At 48.1% G+C, this 26,538-nt stretch overlaps 1 protein-coding gene across 3 annotated transcripts in view; it reads right to left on the bottom strand.

Moving 5' to 3' along the window:
- Nucleotides 1–26,538, bottom strand: part of Scaf8 (SR-related CTD associated factor 8) — a 210,505-nt gene that overhangs the window by 49,631 nt on the left and 134,336 nt on the right. For 2 of the 3 annotated variants that reach the window (XR_007975251.1, XM_052169693.1), the window contains one exon: nt 16,293–16,775. The exons of the other annotated variant lie outside the window; for it this stretch is intronic. The gene's annotated coding sequence lies outside the window, so the exon portion shown is untranslated. Of the gene's footprint in view, nt 1–16,292; nt 16,776–26,538 lie in introns of those variants that run through there. 3 annotated transcript variants of the gene reach the window in all.

Genomic DNA, 26,538 nt, shown 5'->3' with positions numbered 1-26,538 from the left:
TGTGAGCTTAGGTCTCTGGATAGGCAATTCTTCTCTTACTATTATACCTGCTGTGAGTGCATATGTGTATGCGTGTGTGTGTGTGTGTGCGCGCACACACACATCTGCCCCTTTGTCTATATGGGCTTGAGTACAGGTGCTTTTGGAAGAAGTCATATCCCCTAGAGCTGGAATTATATAGGCAGTGTGAGCAGCCTGACATAGGAACTGAACTCAGACCTTCTGGAAGAGCAGCAGGTATTCTTTACCTTGGAACCATCTCTCCAGCTCCACGACTGCTTCCTGGAGCATACAAAAATAAATAAAGTATGCAAAGTTTTCTAAAACTTAAAAACAAAAGTAAACAAACGACCTCCTCGAATTTCTGCACTTTCATTTTGTTTCGGCATGACCGTTCCATGGACTTCCTCTGCGCTCACACTGCAATCCTTGTTCTGAAAATACTGCTGGTCCCAGACCCAGATTCAGGCGTGGCTAGACAGGAGTGAATGGATTAAAGGCTTGTGCGGAGCGCCCTCTTGAGGCAGCCTTTAAAGATGTCGAAACTCTGGCTGAGAACGTTAGCCTCTGTTCTAGAGGAGCTAATAAGAATCAATTCAAAGACTGAAGTGTTAGGATGGCTGTGCTGTCCCCTCACTAGAACAGAATTACTTCTCTCTGAAGTCAAGGTAGTCGGTGACAGAAAGACACAAAATCACAAAGGCTGACTAAATGAATTCATGTGTATAAAATAACAAACAAGAAAGAAACAGGCTGACGAGGGTAAGTGATTACATGGTTTCTGAGCCCTTGTCTACTAGTTCTAGACCGTGTTCCTTATCTTGGAGATTCAAGGGGCAAGGTTTCACCACCATGGGGCACTGGATGTGAGCATGTCACAGTGCTTAGAGGCTGTGTTTGTGTATTTGTTTGTTTGTTTGTTTGAAACAGGATAATAGTTAGCCCAGGCTGGCCTTGAATTCACCTCCTAGATGAGTCTGGGTTGTTAAAACTCAGTGACTAAAACTAAGTTAAAACTAAAGTGACTGTCTCATGCCTCTCTAGGCTGAGTGTAAAGATTGACCCTACCAGAGCTGAAGAGATGGCTCAGTGGTTAAGAGCACTGACTGCTCTTCCAGAGGCCCTGAGTTCAATTCCCAGCAACTACATGGTGGCTCACAGCCATCTGTAATGGGATCTGATGCTGATGTGTCTGAAGAAAGCTACAGTGTACTTATTTATAATAATAAAATCTTTGGGCCAGAGCGAGCAGGAACTGAGTAAGAGGGGGTCATCCAGAGGGAACAGAGCTCCTAAATTCGCAGCAACCACATGAAGGCTCACAACCATCTGTACAGCTACAGTGTAAAGTCTATGAACTTGCTAAGCACCCCTGCCACCCGCCCCCCCCCCCAGGCCCTGTGTACTGCAGTGATAGGAGAATCCATTTCAGAGGGTTGTGTAGAGAACTGGGTAATAACATGTACATATAGACCTCTGTATAGGGAGCTAAAAATGTCATCTACATTTATGGGATTTTTAATGAGAAATAAGATAGGATCATATATATATATATATATATATATATATATATATATATATATAATTATCACATCGATTCCTTATATCCCTGATCGTTAAATCCTTTCAACTTAGACCAAAAACAAAAACAAAACAAAACAGTCTAGAACAAGGCTGCTATCATTGTAGACTAAGAACAGACTGGCAGTCACTCAGGAGGCAGGCGATTCCTGACCAGCACTGAAGGCTCAGGGCAGGACTCGATCAACCCTTAGCTGAGTTAATGCTACTGTCAGCACGTTATGTTAGAGGTTCTGTGTCTCCTCTGTGAGCCCTGTGTCCTGTTCTCCTGACATGATGCTGGGGACGAGATGCCTGGCTTGGGAGCAGTCCTAATGCTCACTCTCTCTTCTCTGATCCTGCTCCCCCTCCCCCCCATCGGTCAACTCTGAGTCTCCTGTTTGATAGGTTTGCCTGCTGACCTGTCTGCCTCCAGTCTCTACCCCCGGTCACAACTCAACCCAGGCAGAGAAGCTGGCGGTAAAGCGTGACACCTGAATTGTCTTGGAGAAACAAAACTGAAGAAGAGGTAGGAGAAGTGGGCCTGAAGGCTTCTAAAGGGAAGAGAGAGGAAGGCACATCAAGACGGGGTGGGGGGGGGGATTACAGGTGAGAGTCATCCAGGAAGTGAAATAGGCCCTGCTGAAGCGAAGGAACTGGGGCTTGAGGGTGAAGATAAACCTGTAGTCTACACAGCGTGTGTGTGTGTGTGTGTGTGTGTGTGTGTGTGTGTGTGTGTGTGCACGTGTGTGCAAGTGTGGTGCTGGCACACAGTTTGATGGTCACAGAGGAGCTTTAAGGAAAGCAGCTGCTATGCCGGTGACAACGACAACACCAGGCCATGTCCTTAGCCTGGTGCACAGCACACAGAGGGTTTCTTTTCCTCTGCGGTGCTCAAGGGCACCAGGGTAGAGATGTAGGACACTCCACTCTTAGAGCATCAGGACAGTCTCGAGGTCATCCTCTGACATTCAAAGAGTGTCTGACATGTTAGTATCCCACTGGATATTTAGTGGAAGATGTGCAGAAACTTCCAGGAAGAAGAAACACACGCGCAGTCTGAGTGGAGAACTCGGATTGGTTACGCGTACAGGGCAGACTGGTGACCTCCCTTAGAGGAATGTCTCCACCCAGTCCTGCAGCTTGAGAAGATCTGCTGACTCTGCAGGCAGAGGGTCGGGGCGACCGAGGCAGCGTGCCCAGGGAGAGTTTTCCCATCTGCCTCTTGGGGCCTAACAAGGCCTGGGAAGGTTCCCAAGGTGTTAGCAGAAGCCACACACCCCATTTCCCCAAAGCCTCTCTCCAGTAAGTCACACTCTGTCACATTTCCACAAGCTCTAGATAGGGAACTCAAAGGGACCGTGATAACTGGGAAGCTTTGACAGTGAACCCGGACTTCCGGTTCGATCCTGGACTTTGTTTTGCTGGTTATCATGAGCAGAGCGAGCTACTGTTGTTAGGAGTGCTAGCAAGTCTGTGGGAACAATGTTCTCTGATTTGCTGAGTGGTGGGAGGGGGAGAACAGGAGAAAAGGGGGGGAGTGGAGAAAGGTCTAAAGGTGTAAATAGGAAAATCTTTAGATTTTTTTAATTAATTTATCTTTTGATAGCAGGGTCTAATTAAACACAAGTTACTCTCAGACCCCCTAGGTCAGCCGTTCTCAACCCAAGGCTCTCAATCTCTTTGGGGGTCAAAAGACCCTTCACAGGGGTCACATATACATCCTGAATATCATATATTTACATTTTGACTCATAACAGTAGCAGCATGATAGCTGGGAAGTAGCAAGGACAATAATTTTATGGTTGGAGGTCATGACATGAGGAACTGTATTAAAGGGTGGCAGCGTTAGGAAGGTTGAGAGCCAACTCTCTATAGCCAAGGATGGCCTTGAGCTTCTGTCCCTCCTGCCTTCACCGTACAAGCTCTAGGATTACAGGCTTGCACCACCATAGCCTGTTTATTCTGTGCTGGGGATGAAACTCCAGGTTTCATGCACATTAGTTTACATACTCTACCAACTGAGCTATGTACCACCACTGCCAGATCTAATGCACTTTTAAAAATACCCTCCAATACACTCAAGTCCTATGATAAAATGAACTTCAGTGACCCGCCCCTTCCCTCCAGTAAGGTGGATGAGGCTTGTCTTCCCCCCTCCCTCCATCTTGGTCCTTCTCTTCTGACTCTGACATTACAGAATGCTCTCCAGTCTCCACCACAATGCCAAGGGTCTAGCCAACTGCCTTAGTCAGGTTTTCTATTCCTGCACAAACATAATGACCAAGAAGCAAGTTGGGGAGGAAAGGGTTTATTCAGCTTACACTTCTACACTGCTGTTCATCACCAAAGGAAGTCAGGACTGGAACTCAAGCAAGACAGGAAGCAGGAGCTGATGCAGAGGCCATGGAGGGATGTTCCTTACTGGCTTGCTTCCCCTGGCTTGCTCAGCCTGCCCTCTTATAGAACCCAAGACTATCAGCCCAGGGATGGCACCACCCACAAGGGACCCTCCCCTCCTCGATCACTAATTGAGAAAATGCCCCACAGCTGGATCTCATGGAGGCACTTCCCCAACTGAAGCTCCTTTCTCTGTGATAACTCCAGCCTGTGTCAAGTTGACACACAAAACCAGCCAGTATACCAACTGACTTCAAGTTCCAGTTTTGCAACAGCATCCTGACCAAAGCCAAGTGTGTGTGGTCATCCTGTCCCAGTTCCTTCCGTCTCCAGACAACCACTGCAGATCCTTTTTGCTTTGAGACCTGTGTCCTTCATCTTGGAAAAATCAAAAGCTTAACTGGCATGACCAAGAGGCACTAGTGTCAATTATTTGAGCCACAGAGATCCAGGGACACTAAGCGACATCAGTAGTTTGTGACTAAATACCATATGTCCTGCAATCTCAGTGTCAGCTCCTTGAGAGGCAATAGTGGTGGCGTGTGACTGGTCTTTACTGTGTCTCAAATACAGTCAAGCAATGTGTCATTTGTTCGGGGGGGCCTCCCTTTTCCATGACCCAACGCCCTACGTTACTGTAGGTAGCAAGCGAGACTACAAAAGAAACGACAAAGACAGCTCTGTAAAACAGAAGGTTCTAGATCTGCCACATCGGATGGTGGTGATAGTCATTGCTGTGGTGACAGATTTGACCAGGGACACACGCTGATCATTTGGGAAGTATCCAGGCAAGCAGGTCCATTCCCAGAGCACACATTTCCCTGGCGTGGACTCAAAAGCAAGCGGTACGCTATTATGATTCTTCATGAGTTACCAGGCAGAATAATGAATAATACTAAAACCTGCTTCACTACATGAGAAAGTAGTGGGGGTGGGGGGAAGGTCATGACCTGTGAACCCAGGAGGAAGATCAGAGTCCTGAGGTGTTCCCATGCCAAGTGAAACTCGGGGAGAGAACCAAGGGGCACACACACACACACACACACACACACACACACACACTGCAGGTCCTGCAATTAGGATTCCAAGATGAGCTTGCTGGAAAGCAAGCTGTGGAGTGAGGTGACAGGGGCATCTGACCCCGAAAGAGAGATCAAAGAAAACACTGTGCACCCCCAAGAGGCCTCCATCTGTGGTAAGGGTTGAGGAATGAGGGGCGGTCAGCCAGGTGCAGTCTGGGAAGAGAGGGCGTATTGGAGAATGGTGTGAGGATTAGGAATGAGAATGGATATGGATTTGGAGTCATCCTGGAGTTTGCAGCTGCTTAACATGAGGGGACTAGACAAAGGTGGGCCCAGTATTAGAGTTCAGAGGTCATGGAGACATTGCTGCCCTTGAAAACTCGCAGCCTGGAAACCATCCCTACCCACAAGGCCTACAACACAGGGGAGCCGGCTGAAACCCCACATGCATTCCCAAAAGATTCGCTCTGCCACATAAGTTCTGAAACTGGCACACAAAAAAACCTATAAAATATTCCCGTGCCCAAAAATACTTCATGCGGCAGGTGGGTGCATTTTAATGCTTGATTCAGTACAGGCTGGAAGATTTCAATATAAAAGTCTCTTGCCCACCCCACCCCCACCCCCAGGCTCAAGGACCTTGAAATGAATGTCAGGGCGGGGCACGGTGGGGGAGACCTGTGAGCATGAGGGGCAGCCATGAGTCCTGAGGTCAGGACAGCTAGGAGCTTAAGAAGTCACAACAGGCTCGAATGCCAGGCCTGTGAGCTAGGGGCGTAATTCCTGTTTATTCTGATGTGTGTGTGTGTGTGGGGGGGGGTGTAGGGGTGTGGGAGTGGGGGGAGGGATGAACCCAAAACCTCATGTGTGCCAGCAAGTGTTTTACTACAAGGTTATCCGAGAGAGAGAGAGAGAGAGAGAGAGAGAGAGAGAGAGAGAGAGAGAGAGAGAGAGAGAAGAGAGAAGAGAGAAGAGAGAAGAGAGAGAAAGCCCATGAGGAAATGGGGAGGCCAGAGCAGGAGGACATCAGGTATCTTCCTCTGTCATCTCTACTTTATTGACTTGAGACAGGGTCTATGACTTAACCAGAAACTCACTATTTAGACCAGGCTAGCCCAGCAGTGCCAGGCTCTCAGGATCAGCCTTTTGTGTGTTCCCCAGCGTTGGGGTTCCAGGCACACCAGTGGTTAGCTTTTTACCTGAGTCTTAGGAACTTGAACTCAAGCCTCGGGTTTATAGATCGAAGACTCCTACCCAGCACACACACACACACACACACACACACACATACACACCTGCCCCCGGCTGGGTCCTATTCTTGAGAGACAGGATAGGCCTTTACATACGTGTACATGCATGTGGAGGCATGGAAAGGGACCTAGGAGGAGGGAAGGAGGAAGCACGGTGACTGACGTACCCATTAGGGAGACAAGAACTCAGGAATCAGTGGTGTGGTGGTGGAGGCGGGGAGAGGCGTGAGCGCCTTTGCGCCTTTTCGTTTTGTTTTGAGATGGGCTCTCAGGTATCCCTCGCTATACTCGAGTTTGCCACGTAATGGAGGATGATGCTAAACACCTACTCCTCCTGCCCCTGCCTCCCAACTGTAGGGATTACGACATCACAACCACACCTGGTGACCTTTTGCTTTGTCTTCTAAGATGAATTCCTTGGGCACAGAGCTTAGACCTTTATATGAAATTTTATTCCCTAACCCCAGCAGTCTGCTACTATTCAAGTGGTTTCTTAGAATATTCCATATTCTACTTGGCTTGATGTATTCGGATGGCTTGATGTATTCAGAGGACACCCACATTTTAAGGAAGGTTCAGGGAAAGAACGCAGGTTTGGGACTTCTGCAGGTGTGGTTAAGTTACAGATTTCAAGGTGGGATCATTGTGGCATCTCTGGGCAGACCCTAAGCCTAAAGACACAGACAGGAGGAGGAGGCGGACCTCGAGGCAGCTGGGCTAAGTTGCCCATGAGGGAATGGCCAGCTTGCTCACCAAGCTTTTCTTCTGACTCCCGGAGCCAAGGCAAGGGGTCCCCAACAGGCTTCCCTGTCAGGATGTAGAACTGTCTATTCAATGCCTGATGACAGGTCACTCTGTAGCTCTCTGAAGCCAATGGGACGTGAGTGGGAAGAAGAGCGGGTGGGGAAGGGCGGACTTGGAGCCTGGGTGAGGACTCTGGATGGTCCTGAGAGGCAGCAGAGAGGAGGTGTGGAGAGGCTGAGGAGACTTGCAAAGCTTCCGACATGTTTGGAAGGGACTTTAGTAACCTCCGGACTCCTCATCTCCTCGTCTTACCATCCCCCTGAAAACATGGTCACAGCTTCAGTATCACCCGTGGTTGGAGAGGGATGATTGAAACTTCAGAGTCTACACTGCCCTCAGCTGCAAGTACCTGCTGGGAGGGTGCATGGGAGCGGAGGCCCATTTGTGTACTCCAGGTACAAAATGTCCACGTTTGTAATTACACGAAGGAGTAGTCGATGCTGATGCTAGCTAGCTGCTGCTCTGCCTTCTCTGAGGTCTCCCTGGCTCCCCAGCGCATCCCCAACAGGGTCCTCATGATCTTCAACAAAGAGTGGCATCAAATTCTACCCCTGTAAGGATGTTCTGTCGTCCCCGGAAGAGGTCTCTGTCCCTTTTCTTCCCTCCCTTTCTTCTGTCCTGTCCCAGTCCTCTAGAAGTTCACTGGAATCATTTGTAACTTACTGTTTTCTTTCTTTGATTTTTCATTCTTGAGTAATTAAATGACAAACCAAGAGCTAGGTGTGGTACCCACACCTGCAATCGCAGCACTTTAGGAGGTAGACGCTGAGAGATCAGGAATTCTAGGTCATCAGTGGCTACAATGGAGTCTGAGACAGAGGCTGCCTTAGGCTGTATGACACCCTGCATTAGCACATTAAGATCAAACAGAGTTTACGGCTGAGGTCAGCCCTGGGAGGGCTGGGACCAGAAGGACTCTGAGCTGTACAGCAGACCCTACCGCTCCTTCCTAGAAGGGTTAATTCCATCAATTTTTTTATTATAAGAAGTTACCATGGTTCCACAATACGAAATACACTCGACACAAGGAATATGACAAGACCAGCTAGACACCTAATCTACTTTCTATTGAATTCAAAATGATCCACGGGGCGGGCACCTTCATCACCACTGTTATAGATGAGGAAACCCAGGCTTAGAGGAGAAAAAGTTCCAGCATATAATAGAGCTGTGAGCACCTCAGTCGGGCAAAGCTGGAACCACTAACCTCTAGCCTGTTCGCTCTTGGGGGTCAGTGGCAAGGTATCCCTCAGCAATCAATTCCCAGGGTTCCCCTGGCTGTTGCAAGCCTGGTTGATCACAGCCTTGGGCAAGCCCTGTGTGGCCATTATTGTTACTATTATTAGGGAAGTTCTGTTAGTGTTGGGGTTTAACAGTCTCATGAAAGTTTTCAGAGAACTTCACTCTGTAAAACTCGGGTCCATGAGCCTTGGGAAAAGAAAGAGGGAAAGACAGAAAGACAGAAAAAAGAGAGGGCGGGAGGGAGGAAGGAAAGAAGGAAGGACAGAAAGAAGGAAGAAACCAGGTTTGCTGGTCTTATGTCATAACTTTTTGTTTGTTTTAGCTTTTTGTGGCCCATGTCTCCTGAACCTGCCAGACTCTTGCTACCCCCTGTAGCTGCCTGACTCTGCCTCTGTGGTAGACCCAAGAATACTGTCCATCAGCAATCACAGCTCAGCTGTCTTCCCAGGGGATTCCGGTGATCAATACCCTCAGCTAACAGTTAACAGAACCTACCCCTGCCCTTAGCTCTACACTGTTTGAACTGATCCCTTTGGATCTGTTTCCTTAGTAATAAAGCTAATTCTCTGGTTTTGGAGGGCTATCAAACTCTTTGCCAAGTCAGATGAAAAAGTCATAGTCTTCACCAAATAGAGGTGTAGAGAGAATCTCTTATAAGTATCACCTGTCAATAAAAAAAACAGACGGCCAATGAGCTGAGGCAGGAAATAGGAGGTGGGACACTGGGAGGAAGAGAGAGGATTCTGGGAGACTCACCCTGGAACTCAGAGGTAGAGTGGAGAATTGGGGAGATCAGGACATAGACCAGCAAGTAGCTGAACTCAGGAGAGAATAAAGGAGAGATTCTAGTAAGACACTGAGGAGATGCAAGACTGAGGAGAGGTGACTAACCAAGTGGTAGACACAGAGTTGTTTGAATAGTTAAATAAGTTACAAGCTAGTCAGGGAATGAGCCAACGCTTGTGGCCAACACATTTAATAAATGATTAGATTCAGAGTTGCCATTCCAGGAGCAGGGGCTGGAAGGCAAGACAAATTATTATTATTATTTTTTACAAGATGACTAAATTCATCATAAATGTTGTGTAGATCCCACAATGTTATTATAGTCATGGAACTTGGGGCTCAGATGCTGGTGTGGGTTCCTACCTGCTCTAACACTGAGATCGTTTGGTGGTCCCACCCCAGAGAAGTGCACACACACACACACACACACACACCTTAAGGTCTCCTCTTCATGCTGTCCACCCTTCAAGAGCTACACTGCGCACACACAGAGAGAGGGAAGCCTTCGTCCACCCCACCTCTGCACAAAGAGTATCATATCCATTCCATAGACATTGTTTTTGTACCCCTCCCCTTTATCTCTTTTTTAAAAAAATGTTAATTTTTATTTATTTGATATAAATACAAAACAGGTAATTAAAAAAAAGTCTGGTAACGGGATAAACACACTAAGGGTCTATGATAACGTACTCCTTGTCCCTTCATTTCTTTTGTCCTCTGTGCTTGGGGCCATCCCTGGACTGCAATGAGGTGACATTTGACTATGTGGCCCTCACCTCACCCCAAACTGAGACACACAGCAGGCCTTATCCAAAGAGTTCACTTCCCAGTTGTCTCTGGATTTATCTGCCAAGCAGATCCTGTTGGTCCCACCCTGGGAAACCAGAGGCCCACCATCAATAGCATTCTCTCTCAGGAAAGCTGTAGCTCTCTTTCCAAGAGCTTGCAACAACAGAGGAGCCATTCAATTGTCCGGGGAAAAATAAAGGGAGAGTCCCCTGTGAGCCTGGGTGTCACCCTCTGGTTCTCGATTTCATTAGGGATGTCTCTATAGCTTTATTTTACCTTGGGGATCAATGGTAGCCATCGTTTCCTGAGTGCCCAGCTTCTGCTAAGCCGATTATATCCTGAATTACGCAAAAGATAACCTTTTCACTATATGGATCAGAGCGCTGCTACTGTGGCCCACTCCATCCTATGGAGCCCAGAACAGGTAGGTCTACATGAATAACCAGCTCTGACACCAACCCTTCTGCCTCTTCTCATCCCAGCTGTACCCAACAATGCCTCCAGGGCAGGATCTATTTGGACTTCACTAAGACTTCCAGTGTCCAGGGCATACCCTAGGATGACCCCAAGTTTCATCCCCAGGAGGAGTCACAAGGAAAGAGCAGATGTCCACAAGCTGTCCTCTGAAGTCCACACACACATGCCCATAGCATCTACACGACCAGTCCTCCTCACACAAACACATACGTGTTAAAGAAGTGGTTAAACTGTGGTGTTACCTCATAGACCCTTCATTTGAAGGCGTGGTGATGGTCTAGTTATAGAGACTGAAGTTAAGAGGGATTCAAGTGAGGCTTTTATTAAATGAAGCAATGATTTGGGTGGTTGTCATTCTTATGCTTGTTTATGTTTATTTTTTAAAAGCTTTATTGACATCTGTAGTGTCCTCGATCAGGTGGAAGTACTTGAATCATCAAAGCAAGTCTACGTCCCTCAAGCCTCCCATTCCAGGGAGCTGTGACCATTGATGTGACCTTTCCCCGGCATGGAGGAACTAAGGCGCAACTCAACTTGCAGTTCCAGGGGAGGCTGTCGACTTTAGTTTTCCCATTTGTATTTACTAAACACCTCTCTAAGGAAGATGCATTCACTCAGTCTTTCTCTACCCAATGTCAAGTGCAGCAAGGGTCTTGTTAAACCACCCTTGCCTCTGTACACCGTGAAGATGACCCCACATGAGAAAATCGCTGGGATTCTAGGAACGATATTCCATTCCACTGTCTTTCTGCAGTATATCTGTGTTCCAAAAAATACATCTGTACATGTGTATACCTGTATCTATCAGCATGTTTTGGTTGCATGTATGTGTGTGCACCATGTGTACACCTGGTGCCCTCAGAGGCCAAAGAGGGCACCAAATTCCCAGGGACTGGAGTTACAGATGATTGGGAACTACCATGTAGGGGCTGGGGACTGACCTGGTTTTCTGCAAGAGCAACGAGTGCTCTTAATACAGACCCTCAATATCAGTATTCTAATAGGAAAGCTGTTTCAAAAAAATCCATTTAGCTTTTTAGTAGAAATAGCTTCTTTGATTCTTTATTAATTCTTTATTAATAATTAATTCTTTATTAATAATTTTCCAAAAGCCAGCTATTGGGCTCGAATTTTGAACTGTTTTCCTCTATCTATTTATTGGTCAAATGTGACAATTCTTAGGTTGAGTCTGATAGCAATCACATATGGGTGGTTGGACTTGTAAATTAACCCTAAAGGTTAGGGGTTCAGAAACCAGAGATCCTATTTAAGTGTAGCTGGGAATATACTTGTGGGATCATATAGGAGTTTAAGAGTAAAGAAAATGAATTGTCATATTTTACTTTGAAACCATCTCCCTTTTGCCTGAGACAGGAGAGATGATGCATCTTCAAAGTTAGGTCATTTCATCTGAATGCCCACTTGCTATAAGGATCTTTGCTTGTGGGACACAGAAATCAGACAAGTCCGTGGAAAACCTACACTTTATAATGAAGTGGCTCACTGTCATAGGAAGCCGGACCCTGACAGGTTGGACTCTAAATAAAACAATAAACTTGTTGGTGGCTAGGGCAGAGCAAAAAGCCTTTATCGACTATTGCATAGAACTGTTTTGATTCTCATTATGAAGAGACTACTCATTTGGACCTGCCTCTGTGAGTCTCTTTTGCACTTACATTTTGTGACGCACAAGCACTCTCCTGTATTCCTTTTTAAGTGTGTGGATCCTATGTGGCTGGACGGTGATGGGGAACGGGGTTTCATCTTTGATCCCAGGCATTGTACTGAGTACTTGGTGAATGCTGGATGAATTGGTGTCTGGTGACACCTATCTTTGCAACATTCTCCTGAACGTCCTACCACAGGGGCGGTGGGCACACACTGGTCTCGGTGGCTTTGTTATAGACTTGGCCACACATGCTGGAGAAGCCAGGGCAGGCCTCTGAGATCCGCTGCTCTTTCAGCGGCCCCCACCAGGGTCCAACTTAAAATCGTGGTCGATGGGCTCTGTGCCTCCAACTTCATGCCTGTTCATACATGTCTGTATGCCTGTTCATACAAGCACGTATGTATACTTACTTCCATATGGACAAAAACAAAACTCCCGATAACATGGGCATTTAGGGTAAAAATTACTATCTTTTCCCTAGTTTTAAAAAAAAAAAAATTCCCCCTGACAGTACAAAGAGACAATCCAATGATAAGTAGCAGAGTCCTGACCCATTTGTGACTAGCTGTGGCTCTTAGACTGCTTGACATTGGGAGGTGAGGGGGAGGGGAGTTTTAAATGCGAGTGTGACCCTCTGCAAAGGATCCACTAGATAAAGATGCAGTTTAGACTTCCACAAAGTTTAGCAAACAAGACTGACTGTCAATCCACACTCTATTCAGCGCTGTTCTTCCCAGCAGGGACCAGCAGAGCGTAACTGTAGAAAACACATTCACACGCTGACAGTCCTAGGCATCTGAAAACCACAATTCCTTCTAGAACTGTGGATACTTCAGCGAAGCTTAACATTTACGTCAATTGCACAGAAGTTGTCTTCAGAAGCTGTGTCAGAGCACTTGAAACTATGTAAGTTTTTAGCTACAAAAAATGCAGTTTGTTTTTTTTTTATAGTTCATGATTTTTACTAAATCATATTAATAGGCGTTTAATCTACTTGTATCCTTCTGCATGGGTGGGTATTCATTCTTGCTTTGATCTAAGTGTGTGTGGCAATGGGCCTCATCTGCTTCCGTATAACTCACGATTCGAGGCGTTTCCATGGGCAACAGTACCGTGAAGGGAGTGTGTGCCTCACCAGAAAAGGACCAGACCTCAACATTTCTCACACACACTAAAAGGTGTGGTGAAGACCTAAGAGAACTGGACACAGGCGGACCACTGACACTCTGGGATTCCAGACAGTCCTCCAAGAGATTGTGCAGCCAAGAAAATTGGACCTGGAGCCACTGTGTGTGGCGTGTCCCCAACTTTAATAAATGGATGCAGAAATCACAGATTTCTGGAAGTCACTAGCAATGAGGAGGAGGAGGAGGAGCCCACTTTCTGCAGCACAGAACTTGGTGACTCACTTAACTGCTTGAAGCACAAAGGATTTGAGGAATGGTAAGCATCTCTGTGTAGTTCCTTTGGGAAGGCCATTCTGAAACAGTGTGGTTTCTGTTGCTACTGTTTCTGGGTTTTTTTTTCCCTTTCTTTTTTATCCTATGAAGAATTGATTAACCAAAGAAACTGCTTCAGACCATTCACCTCATCTGAATAAAATCGCCAGCCAAACCAGAACTCAGGTGAGAGGCTAGCTCTTACGAAACCAAGCAAACCCTGCGGAAACTGCTGCCCAGTGATTTCAGTATGTCAGAGACACCCAAAGCTGTTTTTAAAAACAGACAACCTCTGAGGTCTCTCCAGAAGGAGGATCTGTGAAAGGCTTCCTCTGCTGCTGCGTGCAGGGAAGGGCAGCATGGAGAGATTATCCCGGTGACCACAGAGGACCGGTCGGATGCTGGGAGGAAGTGAAACTTTCTGTGATCCACCGGCCGTGACGTCACCAACCTCCACCACGGAGGTCCACCTCCTCCACGGTTGTCCTTAGATGTTCAAAAGACACCCCTTCCCATAGGTGATCCCTTGGGGCACATGACCTCCAGAAAAGCATCTTCAGCGAAGCACTGACTGCCTATATGTGCTTGGCTTTAGAAGTACTGAGTTCAGTTTTAAGTCCTTTACCATTCAACTTTATTCCGTCAACCCCCATGGAAGGAAACTCGCAGGACCTGCTCTGTTTTCTCCAGTTTAAAGGTTTAACAATCAAAGGTCATGACGGTAGGCGTCTATTGTGCCAGCTACCTGATACTCTGGTAAAGTAGACCAGGATTGCCCAGGAGTTTTAAGACCAGCCTGGGCAACATAGTAACAGCCTTTGTTTGTTAGCAAAAAGATGGTTATAGAGAGATTATCTTATGTCTGTATGGATGAGGCGCTTGTCAGTAATAAATCTGATGGCCTATGGCTTAGGGAGCAAATAGGAGGTGGGACATCTGGGAGGAGAGAGAATTCTGGGATAGAGCCAGGTGGATTTGCCCAGAAAGATGTGATGAGACAGACAGATGGCAGGATGTAGGTTAACATAAACGGGTTATCTAAGTTATGTTCTAGTCAGAATAGAGCTTAGTTATAAGCCCAAGACATCTGTAAATATAATTTGAGTCCAGAGTCTTATTTCTGTGAGCATGGGGCTGGGAGGCAGAACCGGGACCTACTGCTATAGATGGTCAGATCAGTTTGTGTGTGCAAGCCATAGATCAACCTGGGGTAATGTTCCTTGATGGGGGAGGGGATGCTGTCCACCATATTTTTTGAAACATGGTCTCTTACTAGGATTTGGAGCTTAAGGACTAGGCTGGCTGGCCTACAGACACCAGAGGTCTCCCCCTCCCCCTCTCTCCCCAGCACTGAGATACAGGCCCACATCACCCCACCAGTGGCTTTTTACATAGATGCTGAGTATCAAAGTCCTTTGGCTTGCGTGGCCACCACTTCCTGACTGAGCCATCTCCCCAACACCCAAAGTTCCAAAATCATTTGTTCATATATGCATTGGAATACCCCGGTGAACCCCAATCTGTGTTATTTGTGGGGGGGGGATAAGGGTTAGGTACTAGGAGGTGGATGCTAGGTGGGTGGTACACCTGCCCTTTGTAGGATTAATTACAAAGACAGGAAGCAGCCCTTTCTCAGTGCCACAGCGGATTTAGTGAGCCAAGCCCAGTGTACACATATTTCAGAAGACTGGCATGTTCGGACTTTTGGGGAGCCGTTTTCTTTCTTAACTTCAGTATGCCTGAATACAAAAAAAAGGGACACCCCGCCATGCTGCTCTGAAAAGCCCACCCCATGTCACTGTTTCTGCCATAGCCTCTTCCAGTTTCCCCGCTCATTAGCAGAAACTACGGCACAGCCAAGATGGGTCATAATCACATTAGGATTCATTTAATAGGAAATGGAAGTAGAAACTCAAGTGCGAGCATTGCCGCAGTCCTTTGGGAGGTGTCTTTAACCCACATTGCAATGCATATTCAAAAAAAGACCTTGGCATCCAAAGAACTCTGGGTCTTCCAGGAAATCACAGAAGAATGGCTGTTCAGATTTGGAAACTGTCAGTCATCTGGTGAAAAAGACTGGGGTCGGGGAGGGGAGGGGCTTGGAAGATGAATGCATCTTTGTATAGACACCAGTGCAGACAGCAGGGGCGCCAGGCAAAGGAAAGTTGCGACTTACATACCCAACACGGCCAAAGAAAAGGACTTGCGACCAAAATGAGTTTCAGCTTTTATTATGAATGTCCAAAGAGAGATCATACGGTTGGAGGTGAGAGTTCTCATGATTACATTCCAAGGGACCACAGATAAAGAATTCCAAGCACTTTAATTCTTCTTGTTTTTTTTTTTTTGACAAAACAAGCAAAAGAATGATTAAAAATATTCTTTTGGGGTATAAACGGTGCTCATATTTGAATTTTTGGAGTCCCCCTCCGCCCCCCCCCCCCCCAGGTATCGTGTGAACATTGGTGGATGTCAAAGGCAGACATCGGGTCTGGCGTTCTGCCACCATCGATTAGAAGCTCCCGGGGGAATGAAGTGCGGTAAACTACCATGCAGTAGGCCTGGTTATCACTTTCCCTTCCTACAGGGCTTCCCATCTCGGCCAGCGTTGCCTGCTGCTTGTGGGACAGGGCAAGCCCGGAGCGAAGGGTCCAGGGTGGTAAGCTGAACCCTAGATTTCTCTCAAAGATGCATTAAAAAGGATCTTCAAAAAAAAAAGAGAGAGAGAGAGAGAGACTCTGAACAACTTTCAGAGTTTCTTAGTATCCGAGGAAGTAATAACAATGGGTTGAAGCCACGGTCAGGCTTTTTTGTACATGGCTTGACAGTAGTAAGCTACTGTGTTCGGAGGAAAAAAAAAAACCGCTGGTGTCGGAACACTATGGGACTGGCCATCTGCATGAGTCTCCGGGGAGGGTTTCCTCGCCCTCTGTCCTTCCCATCATGCACCGGGCGATGCTACTGATGGAGTTCGTCGCCAGTGATTCCTCAACTAGTTGTGGGCAGTGGGAGCGCGTTATCTCTTACGGATGTAATACTGTTCGTCTGAGTGGATCCTCAAAAAGAACACCTATGAACTAGAAACTCATAGAGTTTGTGTCTAGAATTTATAAAATTAAACCTGCTCCGACAGGTAATAGAGGGAGGCATGCGTGTGACCTCTGCATTCAATCGGAAACCGCGCCTGAGAGCACAGAGCCTTCTCAACAGGCCACGGCGGGGCTCCTTTTAATGCTTCCGGTGTGGCGCTCATTAGAACTTTGAAGCACGTCTGTCTCACTTATTTCTACAAGGCCTGGGACACTGGAAGCTGCCAGGACTTCATTCATCATCTTGCCTGTTGACAAAAGGAACAATAACGTCATCACTGGTAAATGGAATAACTTTCCTATTTTTTTTTTTAAATTCCCCTAAGAAGAGATGGTGTCAACACCAACGAAAATGCTTTGATGCTTGATGTCTTTCTGTGCCCAGAAATGCTGTGTTTTCTTCAGGTAGAGCAATACTAGTCAGGAGGCAGACCTGACATCCCAAAAGTCAGCAGATCTAGGCTTCAAGTCTACTTCTACCAAGGACTAACACGGTCCCTGCCATTACTGTATCCTAATCCCTTCACATATGCAAACGTGTATATACTAAGGTGGCTATCCAAGGCTAACTTCCAATGTGTCCACATATTTGTGTCTTCTCAGATCCCACAGAGCATAGCCGGGTCTGGCCATGTCAACCTTTGCCAATGGACAGGCTTACCACTCAACCCATGGGTGCTAGCTTTGCCTTGCGTGGAGAATCAGCTCACTTCAGAGAAGCCTCAACATATATGCTAGCATAAGGAAATAAAAACTTCACAAATGATAGCATGGCTAAGCTATAGGAGTGAAAATTCTGGAATTCTCCCATCTGTTTTCATATCTTCTGCTAAATGACCTCCCCCCAGCCAAAAATAAAATATATATATATCAAGCAGGATGAAAATTAAATAAAATGCAAGGAACGAGAGGCATGGAGATGGTGGGCCAACAGCTTTTATGGCCTAGTGCCTGCTTTCTGAAGCCAGCAGCTCCCATGCTGGCACTTACAACGGGGAACCCAGCTTCCCCTAGAGGCAGCCAAGTCAGGATTGCACTGGAGGCTGGCTGAGCATTAGGTAAACTGAGCCTTGGACTGGGGTGGCAACCAAGCGTTCTCCTTTCCAGACCAGTTCTCTCTTCTTAGCACTGAATTCTGGCAAGATCACTACCCCGTCCCCATCTCTTCTGCATGCCTCTGCCAACAGGGTTAGCGCTAGTAGATTACTGGCTTTCTAAAGAATACTCGGAAAGACAGATCTGCACAAAGAAACGGGATGTCAGACACACCCTGCCCAGCATCCCACAGAGGAAGGCTGAGCCACAGCTCAGAGCTGTGATGCTTTATTCGTACAGCTTCAGAGTCCTCTAGTGTGTGCCCCATCTGTGTGTGCCATGGGCCACACAGAATCTCTGCAGGCCCGTGAGTATCCAGTCCGACAGAAGCAGCCCTGCCTGAAGCCGGGTCACAAAGAAGGACACTCTCCAGGGTGTGCTGACACATATCTGTAATCCCTCACCCAGGAGGCTGAGACAGGAGGGCTGAGAATTTGAGGTGAGTCTGGGCTACGAGTAATACTGTCTCTAGCAAACAAGAAAACAAAACAAAAACAAAACAACTGTCCCAAACCAGGAAACCCTGGCTGCTTCAGAAAGCCACAGCTGTGGGGATTCAACGCATCACTGTCTTCCCATGCCATTCATAGCTTGGCTCACGATGAGATTCTGTGAAGAAATTCTCCCACCATCATGTTACCAGGGTGGCTCACGACTCACCAAGACACCCCCCATAATTTCACAGTAAATAAAGATGGTGGACCAGAACTCAGGAACACAGGTACAAAGGGCATGCATGACCTTTGCTTTGAAACAAATCTAAGAGGGAGCAGGTTGGAGGGGAGGTGCCAGCGACGGTGATACGTGGATAGCACAGTGTTTTAGAACTGCCTTTCCTTGATGGAGCCACCATTGGCAATGCGTTTGCCTCTGTGTGGCACTTGGGCACGCGCAGCTACTGTCCTTCTGGCTAGTGGAGAGAGATGTGCGGAGTATGGATGCTAAGGGGTCTTCAGTGCCTACCTAAACAGACCTGGAGGGAGATGTAGTCAGGACCCCCCTCCTATCAGAGGAGCGAACAGGTTCCCTGACGTCAAATAACCGAGACAAGGGGACACACCTCAGCGGTGTTATGGACTGGATCTCGGGCTAAGCATGTCTGGCCCTTTAATTCTGGGCCTTTCCTATCAAGCTCCATTCCTCCGACTGTGCAGGAAGTGGCACAACCACCAGGTGCCATGATTCATGGGTGCTGAGGGCCACAGGGAGGCTCAGATGCTCCCATGCCTACTGTGCCCTTCTTTACTACACACGTCCAGAGGTAGGGACAGTGGCTACGTGGTCAGGCCCTCAGATCAAAGCCACCAGGCAGAAGAGGAAGAACCCCTCAAAGATGTGCCCCACCTTAGGGACATGACTCCGGAGCGACCAAGGGCATGGAGAAACACAAGTGTTTCGCCCATGGATTATGGGGAGGATCCTGTGGTCTGGTTGGTTTTTCCACCCTAACGGATGGCCCTGTTGGCAGGCTGTAACTGTGTATAACCTCAGAGTCATGTCTACATTACAGCCATGATGAGAGAGGTCGGGGGCGGGGGGATGATGTGAGGAGACAGAGCCCACAGAGACACTTTGACCTCTTTGTAACTCCTTCCCTCCCAGTACATGCATCCCTCACCAGAGCTGCTGCTAGCCAGCAAAACCCAGACTGCCTCTATCCTCTGCTTTACGCCAAGCCAAAGATGAAGGCGTGACAGTAAGAAGCCAGGAGGAAAGAAAAAAACAAAAAACAAAAAAAAAAAACGGTCTTAGTACCGAAGATCCTGGATTAGCCACCAGAGGACCACGTAAGACGGTGATGTGTGTACACTTGGTATGGACGTGTTGTGTTCCAAAGCTGCTCAGACGGGAGGCCCTGCCAGCCTGTGCCGGCACGTGACAGAGTTATTCAGAGATGCCAGGCCCCCATCTGCCCCGGCCAGCTGATGTGTTTGGTCAGTCCATATGGGCTCACGACGGCTGGCGCAGAACGGGGATTGCCAGGCCGTGCAGATGAGTTCTGGTGATTTTCTCTGTTTTGTTGTTCAATAGTTAAAAACCTACTTTAGAATGCACAGAGCTTCATCCCACAGGATGGGAATAAGAAGTCCTATCTTTCTGAAGACCAAGTATAAGGATAATTACAATATCAAAGGCACCCATAGCCTAGCGAGTAAGTTTATTCTATGCTAAGAAACGCCCAGGGCTCCTCTGTTCAGCCGAGGTCACACTCACACTGTCTGCCTGACGGTGAGGGTTTGGCACTACAGTTACTCAAGAGTAGTCACTAAGCCCCAAACAGCCCCCTAAATCTACACTAGAAAATAACTCGAATCAGCACAGACCTCAGGAATCATTTTAACCCACAGAAACCGGAGAGCTCAACTGTCCCAGGTCACACGACATTGAGAGACTATGTGACCCCTTGAATTCTTGTCCCTCAATGCCTCTTATTCATTTAAATTAAAAAAACACTCAAATATTATAAATCCCCCAAAGTTAAGCCATTAAGCATTGTCTAAATAAACGTCATGGCCTATAATGGATTGAGTGGCTTCCATAAAGACTGTGTAATATTGTGTGCTACTAGGAGGAAGCTGGGGTGGGCATTCAGGGCCTGCCAGAGCGCCCCCCACCCCAGCTAGCTTATCCGCAGACAGGTGGCAGGGAAGCCGGGCATGTACTGTGGAGCCAGACACCCCGGCAAGTATGCTGGCTTTGCTTGCTTGCTTGCTTGCTTATTTATTTATTTATTATTATTAATTTATGATGTACAGTCTCTGGGTGGACTCCCTGGTGCCTGTGAGCATCCAGAGAAAGGTCATGTGGGAAGCGTCCCTCCAAGAGGGGACTGTTAAGAGCGCCGGCCATTCTTCCTTCTGCCAGCCAAGTTCCCAAGCAGCCCTGTGGACAAGAGGCCAGCCAGGAGAGCCATGGAGTGGGCCTCAGGGCCGAGGCCCTGAGTGGATCTGTAGATCCACTTCCTTTTCCTCCCTTGGGAGATCTCCGTCGTCCAGCACCCCACTGAGTAACTGCCTCTGCTGTAAAACTTTCCTCAGAGGCTAATGGTGCCCAGCCCCAAGCCCCCAGGTCTCCTCCCACGTAACCTCCTCAGAAGCAGCCTCACCTAGCTCAGGACCTGGACAACAAACTGACTGTATGGACAACAGGATACCACGCCCTGTCTCCGTCCCCAAACCAAGTCTTCTCCTCTCCCACCTCCCAGTGCTACAGGGTCTCCCTGGATCTTTCTTCTCTAAGGAGGGAACAGCCACACACAGGTTGTTATAAATACACCCGTGCTAAAGGAAAAACAAGACAAAACATCGCTCGCCTCTGCTGAGGGTCACAAAAGGACTAGAGAGTTTCGTCAGGCGTTCAGACAAAGCTACAGCCCCGCAGAGCCACACGCGTGTGGCCGCTCTGTATTCTGATGCTCTCAACTCTGGGGTGGAGGTTGGGAGAGAAGATACTGGCAGAGAGAACACAGAGCAGGCTGAGGCACTGTTTTGCTACCACACAACAGACTACTAGGTCTGCAAGATGGGCGTTCAGGCCTCAGGGCCTACGAGAGCAAACCCCGGGTATGAACTCACTTTCCTTAGGTCTTGGGGTTCCGTGGCCACCCAATAAATGACCAAGGCAGGACCCGGTGCTGGTGACGCTAGTCATCCAGGAAGACTGACGTCTACCTGCTAACTGTTGCTGGACACTGCCTCCATCCCATAGGCAGCAGAATCGTCCCGTGTGCTGGGCAAAGCCGGGAGCTGAAGAAGCTAAGTATTAATGCATGTGGCCTGCAGAAGCTGGAGATGATGCTTTCTCCAGGCACTGCTTCAAAACCTCACGTCTGTCTCCCTCCCTTCCTTTCAATGTCCACCTACCACCCTTGGCATGGGGGACCGAACCCAGAACCTCGCATTTGCCTGGGACACACTGCCTCTGAGCGACACTGCCTGCAGCTTGACTTGGGTTTCCAACAGTAGATCGAAATCATTGTATAGGGGAACACGGGTTCAAATAATCACTTAAGTGGGACGTGCCCTTCTCTGCCAAGCCAGGGTGAAAATAGTCAATAGTTCTTCAATTTAATGAACCGATCAATTAAAAAAAAAATACTAGTGACATTAAAAGTTAACTTTAAAAGGCACAGAGCTGTAGGCACATCATTCTTACACATGAAGAATACTCTGGAAAGCAAGGCAATAATGAAGTCTTTAGTGTACTGGAAGGAGCCAGCAATTTTAGAAATCCTACTGTTAATTCAATCTCTTTGCATCTCTCTCTCTCTCTCCCTCCCTCTCCCTCTCTCTCTCTCTCTCACTCAGAAAAAAGGAGCCTTTTGAAAAGTGAACAGTTATCCAGTCCTTCAGGCTTCAGAGTTTCCTATATATCCCGTCTTCAAGAAGCAAACTCCATCTGCTTCCCCAGCTGTCGCCACAGTTTAGCCGCAGAGCCAACGCAGCCAATCCCGGGGCACAGATGCTATTGCTTTTTAATGGCTGCAGAAACTCATTTGCAAACGGGATTAGTGACGGTGAACTGACATCTTGGTTCAGGGACAGGCCACTCGCTTTCCTTAGCTGACCAGGGGAAAAGGGACCCTGGGGACGATCAAGACTGGAACAGCCACTATAGCTCTATGAAACCCCATCTCTGGGTACCAGCGAAACTGGGGGGCTTAGGCTGGGCACCCACAGACACCAGGCTGCCCCTCCTATAGACTCATCTCTGTATTGGGTCTCTGTGCTTTCTCTCCTTACCCAAAAGCATTTAAAGGAGGGAACAGGCTGTTTTCAAAGTACCAGTAGGGAAGGTAGGTGAGTAAAATTTAAGAGAAAAAAAATTTCCTTAAGCAGCCACTGCTGTGTTTAGAGAGGCTGACTGGTAAGCGTTTCCCTGCCTGACTGGACGGTGGATCTCATCTTTGTGTTCACAGAGTTACTGACAGGATCTGGAGTTCACATCTTAGAAGGGGCACAGCGCGGAGCTAGCAAATCCAACAGTCAGGATCATAGCGACACAAAAAACACAAAGGCATCGGCCATCTGCGGCAGCCATCACAGCTACAGGGTCTCTGTGTGGTTTGTCAGTGTAACCCTGATGCCAGAGAAATCTGACACAAGGCTTTTATTCCCCCCTACAAATAGCTTAACAGACTGGTTGAGATGGCTCAGCGGGTCACGGCACCTGCCGCCAAGCCTGCCGATCTAAGTTCAATACCCGGGGCCCCAGATGGTGGGAGATGTGAACTCGCTCCTGCCTGCAAGCTGTGTCCTCCAATCTCAACGCAACATGGCAGGAGGGCACTCACATCCATACACATGAACGTCGCACGCACAAAATATTAATAGATAAAAATTTTAAAATTTAAAATCGATCTTAACAGGCTCGCAAAGAACTCTGGGCCTAGTCTAGCAGAATGAATCACTAATAGATCTTATCTTTGTACAGGACAGTGCATTCTCAGGGAACTTGCTCCCAGCAAACTAAAAAAGCACAGATTAGAAGGGAATATGACTTTTTTAAAAAAAAATTGGGTATTTTCCAGAATCAAATTTCTCAGAAGCCTGGGCCAGGACTGGGGATTAAGGAAGAGAATTTCTTTGCAGTATTTGTGGGAGCTGATGTGTGCTGCATAGGTCTCCCACGAAGACATCCCTCTCTCGGAGCTGATATAGCATAGAACCTTCTAGAACACACCTCTGGTAATCCCCCTCAGGCAGGACACCTACATTCGACCCAGTCGTCCAGGATCTTGAACACATCTCAAAGGACTTCAGACTTGTGGGAAGGGGCACATCTTGGCTACTACCAGATCTCAAATGGCAAATCCCACTATATGATAGCATAGTTCTCCCAATAAAATAGATTGGCAACGGGAAATAAGGAAAAGCTATGTGGATGGCTTGGGTGACGGCAGGGGGATGCACAGTGATGGTAGTCAAGAGGGCTGACTCAGCCAGCTGCGCAGTCTACTGCCACCCACCCGCCCGCCCTGCCGTCAACACTGTCCTCATCTGAGCCCCGGCAAAATTATACATGGTGACACACCATGAGGCAGCTGTCAGGAGCTGTGGCTGTAAATGTCACAGGCAGCGATGCACGGTATCCAAGCACCAGCTTGCAGTTAGAGCCTGGTCTTAAAGTTGGGAGAATTCAAGGTGGTGTTAGATGTGTGCTGCACGGCTTGGGTAGAAGGTGGGCATGCCTGGTCCCATGGACAGCCTGTACCCTCTTGCCCCACAGCTTCCAATTCTGAGAGCCTCTGGTCCGACATTATGCAGTCTAGGGTTCTGAGCACACCAGAAAGATCAGTATCAGTGAAGCTGTTCAAATTGGGATTGGACGTAAGTGTAACCGGTTGGTGTTCTGTCTAAGCTCCACCCTACACGTGCCTGGCCACAGCCAGGTATGCCCCGCCCCATAGACCTGGCCCACTATAAAAGGGGCTACTTGCCCCTCCTCTCTCTCTCTCTCTCTCTCTCTCTCTCTCTCTCTCTCTCTCTCATCGCTCTTGCCTCTTGGCACTCTCACCTCTCTGCCCCTCTTGGGCTCTCTTCCCCTCCCTCCTCTCTCCACGTGGCCATGGCCAGCCTCCACTTACCTACTCTCTACTCTCTCCCTCTCTGCCTTTCTCTACTTCCACTATACCATTAACTCCTATTCTCTACCCTGAATAAACTCTATTCTATACCATGTCTGTGTGTGTGTGGTCCCTCAGGGGGAAGAGGTGCTTGGGCACGGGCCTGCCTGGGCACCCCCTTCCCCTACACCGCCATGCCACGCTCCCTAACTCCCCCTTCTCTCTTTTTAAGGCTCCTTCATAACCTACTTCCGGGTTATGGGACCCCATGTGGGAAGAGCGGGGCGCAGTGGCAGATGCCTGTCATGTCAGCGCTGAGCATGGTGAGGACACTTGGCTCTCTGGTGTTCCCTGGCCAGCCAGCCTGGTCTACTTGGTGAGTTCTAGGCAAAGACAGCACCAAAAGAGGCCAGAGGAGTGACCCCTTAACTCTGGGCCTCCACATTCAGGCCCATACCGTACTTCAACATCCACACCCGTCCACGGTCACGAAACCCCAGAGATCCACGGAAAGTCTCCATTTCTTGTGAACTCAAGGGGACATTTTCTCAAATGTCTTTCGTTCAAGGTGCTTGCTGTCCTTTGTGTGGGGGATAATAATACTATGGAGTATTAGACTCAGTGGTGTGTGTGTGTGTGTGTGTGTGTGTGTGTGTGTGACAAAGTCTCCCTGGGGAGGAAGCCTTTGCTGAAGTCACAGTGTGTATTGCCTGCCGGGAAAGTCTGCTCCACCATAAATGAGATCAAAGAGGTGAGAAAAATGTGATCGAATGACTCCCGTTCCTCTTTAGGTGCCCCCTCCCTTCCCTTTGGTGGGTTCTGAGAAAGAAACAGTCACAGCAAGCTGGAGACTTAGCGGTAACCACAGCCTTCTGCATCTGAACTCAACTGGACTCCGTGGAAGGCTGACACCTTACCCAGCACTGCCATGGGACAGGGCTAGGCGGCAGGCGAAGCCGGATCCTAATTCAGGACAGGGTGGGGTGTTCTTGGCTTAAATACCTTATCTTAGAGACTTAGAGACGGGACAGAGGAGAAAAACAAAATTCCAGCAGGTCTCAGGACAACAAGATGGTAAACTCTTTGTTAAAATGTTTCTTCCTTTTTCACCTCTTCAAAAGAAACTGTTACTTCTCCCTCCTGCTACCTGGCTCGGCCATCCAGCGTCCCTGGGGCTTCTCTAGTAATTTCAAAGAAAGCGTTCGCTGTTCTTCTGATGTTCTGTTTTAAACAGGTACTCCTTTTCCTTAAATAAGTGAGGGATTTGTAAACCTTTATTAGACCTGCTTGTTAAGCCAGTAGGGAGGAGGGGCAGAGGCGACCTGAGCTGTTTTGTGTGAGCTGGTGGTGGCCGCGCTCTTCTCCACACCTGGGGCGGGGGTGGGGGGGTGGGGGAGCATCACTGAGACCCACCCGGGGAACACACTTGCCTGTGGATTTCTTTCTCCCAGGTAGCAGGTGAAGCCAAACTTTTCTGTGACATTTCAAAAGGGAGTGTTCATTCCCCCCACATGGGACTCCAAGGGGTGATGAGTCACAGGTGGGGCCAGTGCTCAAATTACAGATTGAGTGGGGGGAGGGGAACTATATTCTGCCAGGATATAGCACAGGCCTGAACCAACAAAGGGCTTCTTGGCACCCACGAGTAACTGCTCCTCCGAGCTGCCAGAGAAGCAACTCAGCTGAGGATGTCAACTTGAGGGTTTCTAGTTGCCCCACCCTCACTACCCCAACAAAGGTGTCAAAACTTTTGGAATGGTGACAAGCTAGATTTATCCCCGTTTTATTCCAAAAAAGCTCGCTCTTTGGAATTCTTCCTAGGATGCCTAACAGGGTGGTTTGGGGAACGTACCCGCAATCTGTGTGGTAGCTGGACTTACACAGACACACCCATTGGGGACTCAAGCAGTCAGTGCCTGGGGCGATGATGACTCAGGGAGGAATGTCCCATCCCTAGCAGTGACTGACACAGCTACAGAGGTCACAGGGACAGGAAGAGCGATAGTCACCTGCCAATGGTTTGTCTGTATTACACCTAACACAGACACTTCTTTAAGGATCACATCTATAGACAGTGGGTGCTTGTGTGGACCAAAGGATGCAAATCAACACCAACTCTATTGGCTCGTTTCGAAGGAGAGAAAGGGACGCAGAGACAAGAGTTTAGCTTTGCTATATGTGAGTCTCTTTTAAAAATAATCAAGCTGGAGAGATGGCTCAGTGGTTAAGAGCACTGACTGTTCTTCCAAAGGTCCTGAGTTCAAATCCCAGCCATCACATGGTGGCTCACAACCATCTGTAATGGGATCTGATGCCCTCTTCTGGTGTGTCTGAAGATAGACAATGTAGTC

The sequence above is a fragment of the Apodemus sylvaticus genome, chromosome 23 (genome assembly GCF_947179515.1).
Source record: "Apodemus sylvaticus chromosome 23, mApoSyl1.1, whole genome shotgun sequence".
Taxonomy (NCBI): Eukaryota; Metazoa; Chordata; class Mammalia; order Rodentia; family Muridae; genus Apodemus; species Apodemus sylvaticus.
The sequence above is the reverse complement of the archived record's forward strand: the minus strand, read 5'-3'. Positions and strand labels throughout refer to the sequence as shown.